The following is a 6,253-nucleotide window of genomic DNA, read 5'->3' on the forward strand; positions in this document are numbered from 1 at the left end:
CTAGGTGAAAAGCTGAGATTCCTCCATCCCCACCTTGTCCAGTGTGCTTCACAGCCTAAGGGACGCTTAGGAGTCCCTGTTATGACTTGTAAGGTGGCCTTGAGAGGCGTTAATGATGCCTGAGTGAAATGAGGGTGGCTCACGCGGCCGGCCAGGCCTGCACACCAGAGAGGTCGACATAGCACATCTGGCCCAAGGCTGGGCACGTGGCAAGGGGTCGCCACCCGCATTTCTCATCAGTGTAAGCACAGACGTTCAGACCTGACACGGCTCTCGGACTTTCAAAGGCCTGTCAGGCCCCTGTCACCTGTTCCTCCCAATAGCCCCTGAAAAGTAAACTGGCTAGGAATGATTATTCCACTTTTACAGAAGAACAGGTGAAAATGACTTGCCTGGGGTCACTTGAGAACTCAGAGGTAAGGCCCTGGGTCTGCCCTAACCTCCACCCCGCCTGCGAGGCCTGCACCTGCCCCTGCTCCAGCCCAGACTGTGGCTCTGGCCCCACTCTGCCCCCCACACCTCTGCTTCCTGAGGCGAGCTCCCAATCACTGCTCTGACAGACCTGGGAGCTCACGTTCTGTGCCTTGTTCCCCAGCCCCCCTGCATTGATCTGCAGAACCCACTCTGACTGGTCAGTCGGTTCTTCTGGCTTTTGAGGTCACGCTAGAGAGAAGAAGCCAGGCTTCCTGGCACACAAGGAACACAGCAAACCCACTGTGCAGCCAGCACTTACCGACACCCGCTCTGTGCCAGGCCCTGAACTGGGGCAGTTGGGTGAATCAGACTCATGGGGCCTTCTGGATGCTCACAACTGGGTGATGGGGGGACGGGCAGGGGGTGGAGAAGAATCCCCATCCCCACTCTGCTCCTCAGACTGGGAAGTACAAACAAGGCCACCCAATTCCCTGCGGGTTCCAATTTCAGGATGGAGGCCAGCCTCCAGCAAAGCAGGTTCTGTGGGCACAGACCACCATATTGTCCTTATCAGAGACACCAAGCCGCATCTTGGGACTGGCTCTTCCTGAGAGGGGGCCCACGTGTAATGGAGCACCACCATGAACAAACCCAGGAGGACTGGCCCGGCCGGTCCCCTGGGGGAGGATGTGGCACGGAAGGAATTAGAGTGCAGCGACTTTGAGGAATGGGCCAAGATCAATAACCAGCTCTTCAGTGGAGAATGGAAGGTGGTGATGGAGGAAGGAAGTAGGAGATTCACTGGGGGGAGGGGTCGGCAGGCCGGGGAGGCTGGGCGGCAGGGGCTTGGCGGGTGCCCAGACATTGAGCGAGCATGCTGCTGGAGAGGAGCGCGTTCCCGAGCGAGAGCGCTCCGCTGACAGTGCAGATGCAGCTGGGGCTCTTCCATAAGAGGAGATGTGCCTGGAGACAGAAGGCAAGAGCAGAGCAGGCTGGGGTCCACCCCTAGGCAGGCTGGCGAGGAATAAAGAAATGCTCTCGATGGGGGTTTTATCACACCACGGAGAGTGCAAAATCAACACATCTGGCCCTGGTGTCCTCAGATGTTCCCTGCAGGCGAGGGGAAGGATCATCTCCCAGCCCGCTTGGCTCGTGTCCACCTGGCATTTGGCTCTCTCCACACGCCTCTCCAGACCACCCCAGCTTTGTTTCCAAGGAAGAGGGAAATTACCTCGGCTTGTTTGTTTATTCCTTGTCTTGGTACCAGGAGCCTGAGGGGCCCTGGGGGGCAGCCTGGGGTGGGAGTGGGGGCCCTGGGCCTGGTGCCAACCCACAGCACCTTTCCTTTACCAAACAGGGGACCTTGCACCACCTGAGCCAGAATCTCCCTTTTACAACTGAGGAGACAAACCCAAAGAGGGGAGATAGCTTGCTCGAGATCGCCCAGTAAATTCGTGCAGGGCAGGAACCCCATGGCCTGCCTTCTAATCCAGAGCCATTTGTACAACCCCTCACGCCACATCAGGCTCCCAAAATGAAACTGTGAAGTGACGTGTCTGGGCTTTAATTCAAAAGACTCCAAGAAAAAAGCCAATGGGGGAAGGTTAGGGTCTAGATGAAATGATATTGGCCAAATGTGGATAATGTTTCATACGGGTTGACTGAAGGGCTGGTGTTCACACATGTCGGTCCCACTGGTCCCCACCGGCCATGGGTTCTGGCCAGCCCCAGTAGAACCGCATGTCCCTAGGATGGATGGATGTACAAACCCACCACGGAGCCCCAAGGTGTCTGTAGGGGACAGAACAAATCACTGGAAGCTTCGAGGTCTGGTCACGGGGATGCCCTCTCCTTAAGGTAGGATTTTCCCCCAAGAGAGGAGCCTCCGTGAGAGAACAATGACCCCTGTCTGGCTGTGGCCTCTAAGAGCACTGCTCCCGGTTCCTGGGCTCCCCTCTTTACTAGATAGCCCCATAAACCTTTTTTTCATCGGCTGATTGGGGATAAATATTGTGAAAGATTACAAGTGTTCAGTTAAACTGACACAACCCTGTTGTCCGTTTCTGATGACCACTGTACATTTCCTAAATGGAAATTTCCAAGCAAAAAATTTAGAAATCCATTTCCCAAAGGAGGGACCCCCAGAGAAATCAGTTGGTGGAAATGGATGAAATTGCCCCAACCTCTTCTCCAATCCCCAATTTTGTTTCCCCGAGGAAGCTCTGCCCAACACCAGGCAATGTCCACCCCCCATTGGGGCTGATGAAGACTCTTGGCTTGACCAAACTTGAGTCAGTCTCCCCTAACCCTCTCCCCAGCAAGGCCCCTCCCTGTACTTCCTGTAGAATCCAGTTTTAGCAAGAATCCTGCCAAATCAGGTTAGTGAGATTCCCCACCCTGATATCTGATCAAACTCCATCCCCACCACTCCCAGAGGATCTCCCATCACCCTGCCCGAGATCAGCAGAATCCCCCAGACTTGATGTCTCCTCTTTGTAATTTTCCATCCACCAAGGCCCTCCCCTCCCCACCCCCACCTTGCTCCTTGGCTCTTAATCCCCACTTGTTCTGGTTGTATTTGGAATTGAGCCCAGTTCTATACTGGAGTCTTTCTTCCCCTATTGCAATAGTTTTTTTAAATAAAATCTATCTTCACCACTTTAACTTCTGTCCAACTCTGTTTCTCTTTAGCAGTTTTTGGTGCTGTGACTTGGATCCGGATTGGAACCATCACTGGACCCTCAGACGTGACAAGCAGGCCTCCCAGTGCACACCTAGACCTTCTGTCTCCAGTCTGCTTGCTGGTTTGGGAACCCAGTGGCGAGCCCAATTCCAAAACCCAGCGCTCCGGATAAATGTCCACTGAAGCACAGCAAGGCCAGGTTTTGATTCTTAGGATTCTGAGAATATTCTAGAAGCTGGGCGAGAGTCGCCGACAAGCCGAGGCCGGGTTAGAGTCCTGGGTTTCTCTGTAACCAGCTGGGTTAGAGTCCCAGGTAAACAGAGGGTGGTGAAAGTCCCAGGCTTTTCTGATTGCGAGAGGTGAGTCTCTGTAAGGAACAGAGGCTGGGTTAGAAGCCCACGCTTCTCTGTTCACAAGTGTAACGTACACTGTTCAAGAACATGGGAGCCTCTTAATGGACTGAAACCTCTCCTTCTCAAACTCCTGCTGCCTATATGCTTCTATGACCCTACTACTGCCCGCTTTCCTTCTCATCAGCAAAACTTGACTAAAACTCTCTTGAGCTCCAGTGGTCCCTCTGGGGCTTCTGGGATATCCCCACATTAGTCCACCTAAGGGGAGCCCTAGGGCAAAAAGGAACAAAGATCTCTGATGAACAATGGTCCGCTGTTTTCACTTGCTATGAAGAAGCTGAAAAGCAGCTAAATGATTCAAACCTCAAAGTATTGAAGTTCTTAAACAATGTCTTCAGAAAATTTTTTCTGACCCTGTCAACCCTCTAGAATCCTTCACGGCACCCCCATATTCCCCTCCCAGCTCTCCTTTCTATCTCTCCTTCTCTCCCAGAATGTCCTTCACCAACAGCACCCCAGCCCCTCAACTGCCCGTAACTGTAAGGTTCACCAGATCCCCGTCTCTGGTAGATGGAGCCCAGGGTGCGGCCAGTACCCGTTCTCAAGTGAGGCCAACAGAAGACAACATTTAAACCTTGGTTTCGGTCAGAATTACGTCATCATCGAGAACCTTCCTGACTCCTGAAAGAAAAGGGAAAGATTTATTGAACAATTTAGGGTTGTTCTAGGAGCATGTGCTCCAGATTCCCCGATTTATATCAACTTATCCACCTACGGGTTGGCCGTGGGGATGCCCCCCTTTGGTTTAGAAAGGCCAATGGAACATCATTCCCAAAGACCCTCAAGGGTCTCAGATGACCCCTGGTTCCCAAGAGAAAATGAGAGAAGTAAGAAAAAATCCTTGGAGCCATCTCTCAGGTCTCTCCCACCAAACCCGATTGGTCCTGTATTCAAAATTGTAAACAACAAAGAGATGGCACTGGGGTAACTATTGCCATCAGTTAGAGACAACATGGGAAGCACATCGGGGCTGGAACTGACTTCCCCAACAGCCTTTGCTCTGGCCACAAGCTTCGTCAATGGTCTCAGACCAGAGCTCCGTGACCCATTCCAGGGAAATAATATTAACCGGCAAAATGCAAACATGTCTGAGCTCCAGACATTAGCCCAGCATTATAATGACAGTATTTCAAGAAAAAATTGGAAAATACACAACACAAGCTTATGGCATAGCCATTAAAACAGCGAAAAAGACCTGAAAAATTTAATCTACGGCCAGCTCCAAAATCATGGTCTCCCATTGATCAACACACTTGCCGAAATTGAAAGAAAAAAAGACACTGTGTCCAGGAGTGCCCAGACCTCAAGAGGAGAGAAGAAGTCCAAGCCCCCTCCTCACCAGAAGATTACTGACTCTCCACTGGAGCATAAATGTCCAGTGCCCTCAACTGCCACCAAACTCACAAGGGGAAATAACCCTACAAGTTAAAGGGCACCCACCATGCTTCCCATCGACACCATGCAACACATTCTACCCTTAGCACCACCTCGTCTCCTGCCCCCTTCCTCGGAGTCACCAAACCTTACCAATGGTGAGTTTTGATAATTTCCCTCATGATTTGCTCTATCTCAACCCCTTAACGTTTCTATGGGACCTCTTAAACCTCGACACAACCTCCTTCTCAGTTCTACTGCCCCAGGAAGCCCGTTAGGAAGGAATCTTCTCATGAATTGGGGTATAAAAGTTCATCATGTCCCCGAAGGACCCCTTCCCCAGGACGCTGACCCTTCCCCTTCACGTCTACGTCCCCTAAGGGCTTTGTCTGACTTCCCTCAGGGGCTCTGCCCCCTTCAACTAACACCTATTTCACGGAAGATTTAAATCAACTATTAGACAGAATTCCCTCTTCTTTATGGGCAAAACCTCCACCAGGTTGGACGCATATGGATGCAGAAGCCGTTAAGGTAGAACTAGGTCTTTCCAGGCCCCTCCCCAGGATTCCCCAATATCATCGAAAGCCGGAAGGACTTAAGCGGTTCCGCTCCATAATCCAAGGCTTATTAGACAAAAATCTCCTAGTCCTCACTTCTAGTCCACGCAACATTCCCATTTTTGGCCGTCAAAAAACCACATGGGCAAAGACATTGGTTAGTCCAAGATCTGAGATCTATCAATAAAGTTGTCAAACCCAGATTCACCTTGGAGCCGAATCCTAACGCTATCCTGTCTGCTTTCCTTCCAGCACCCAATATTTCATGGCCTCTACTGATGTTCCGTCTTGTTTAGGATTCCCCTTCAGACGGAATCCCAACGCTTGCTTGCCTTCACCTGAGATAACCCATAATACACCTGGACTGTGACGCCCCGTGGATGTTCCGAGGGTCCTACCTACTTCTCGCACACCTGAATCCCATTGGTGGGGGGGGACTTAAAATTCCCAGGAGACTCCACCTTAATCCAATATGTAGATGACCTCCTTCCATGTCCTGACAGTTACCACTCCTTTTGGACACTGAACACCTTCTTCAGGCATTAGCAAGAAAGGGCCACAAGGTGGCTAGAGACAAAATTCAGCTCTGCTCTCTGTGTGTCTGATATCTAGGTCATGGTGCTCAGCTGCCGGTAAAACCATCTCCACAGACCAAGCCCCTGCTATTCGACATTTTCCCCTTCCTGGAAGAAAACGACGACTGATGGGTTTTCGGGGTCTTGTGGGGTACTGTAGGACGTGGATACCTAACTTCTTTATGGTTGCCTTACCCCTCTACCACGACCAGGGAGGCATCCCCAGACCCAGTAGTC

Source organism: Equus caballus, chromosome 3 (genome assembly GCF_041296265.1).
Source record: "Equus caballus isolate H_3958 breed thoroughbred chromosome 3, TB-T2T, whole genome shotgun sequence".
In the NCBI taxonomy this organism is placed as follows: Eukaryota; Metazoa; Chordata; class Mammalia; order Perissodactyla; family Equidae; genus Equus; species Equus caballus.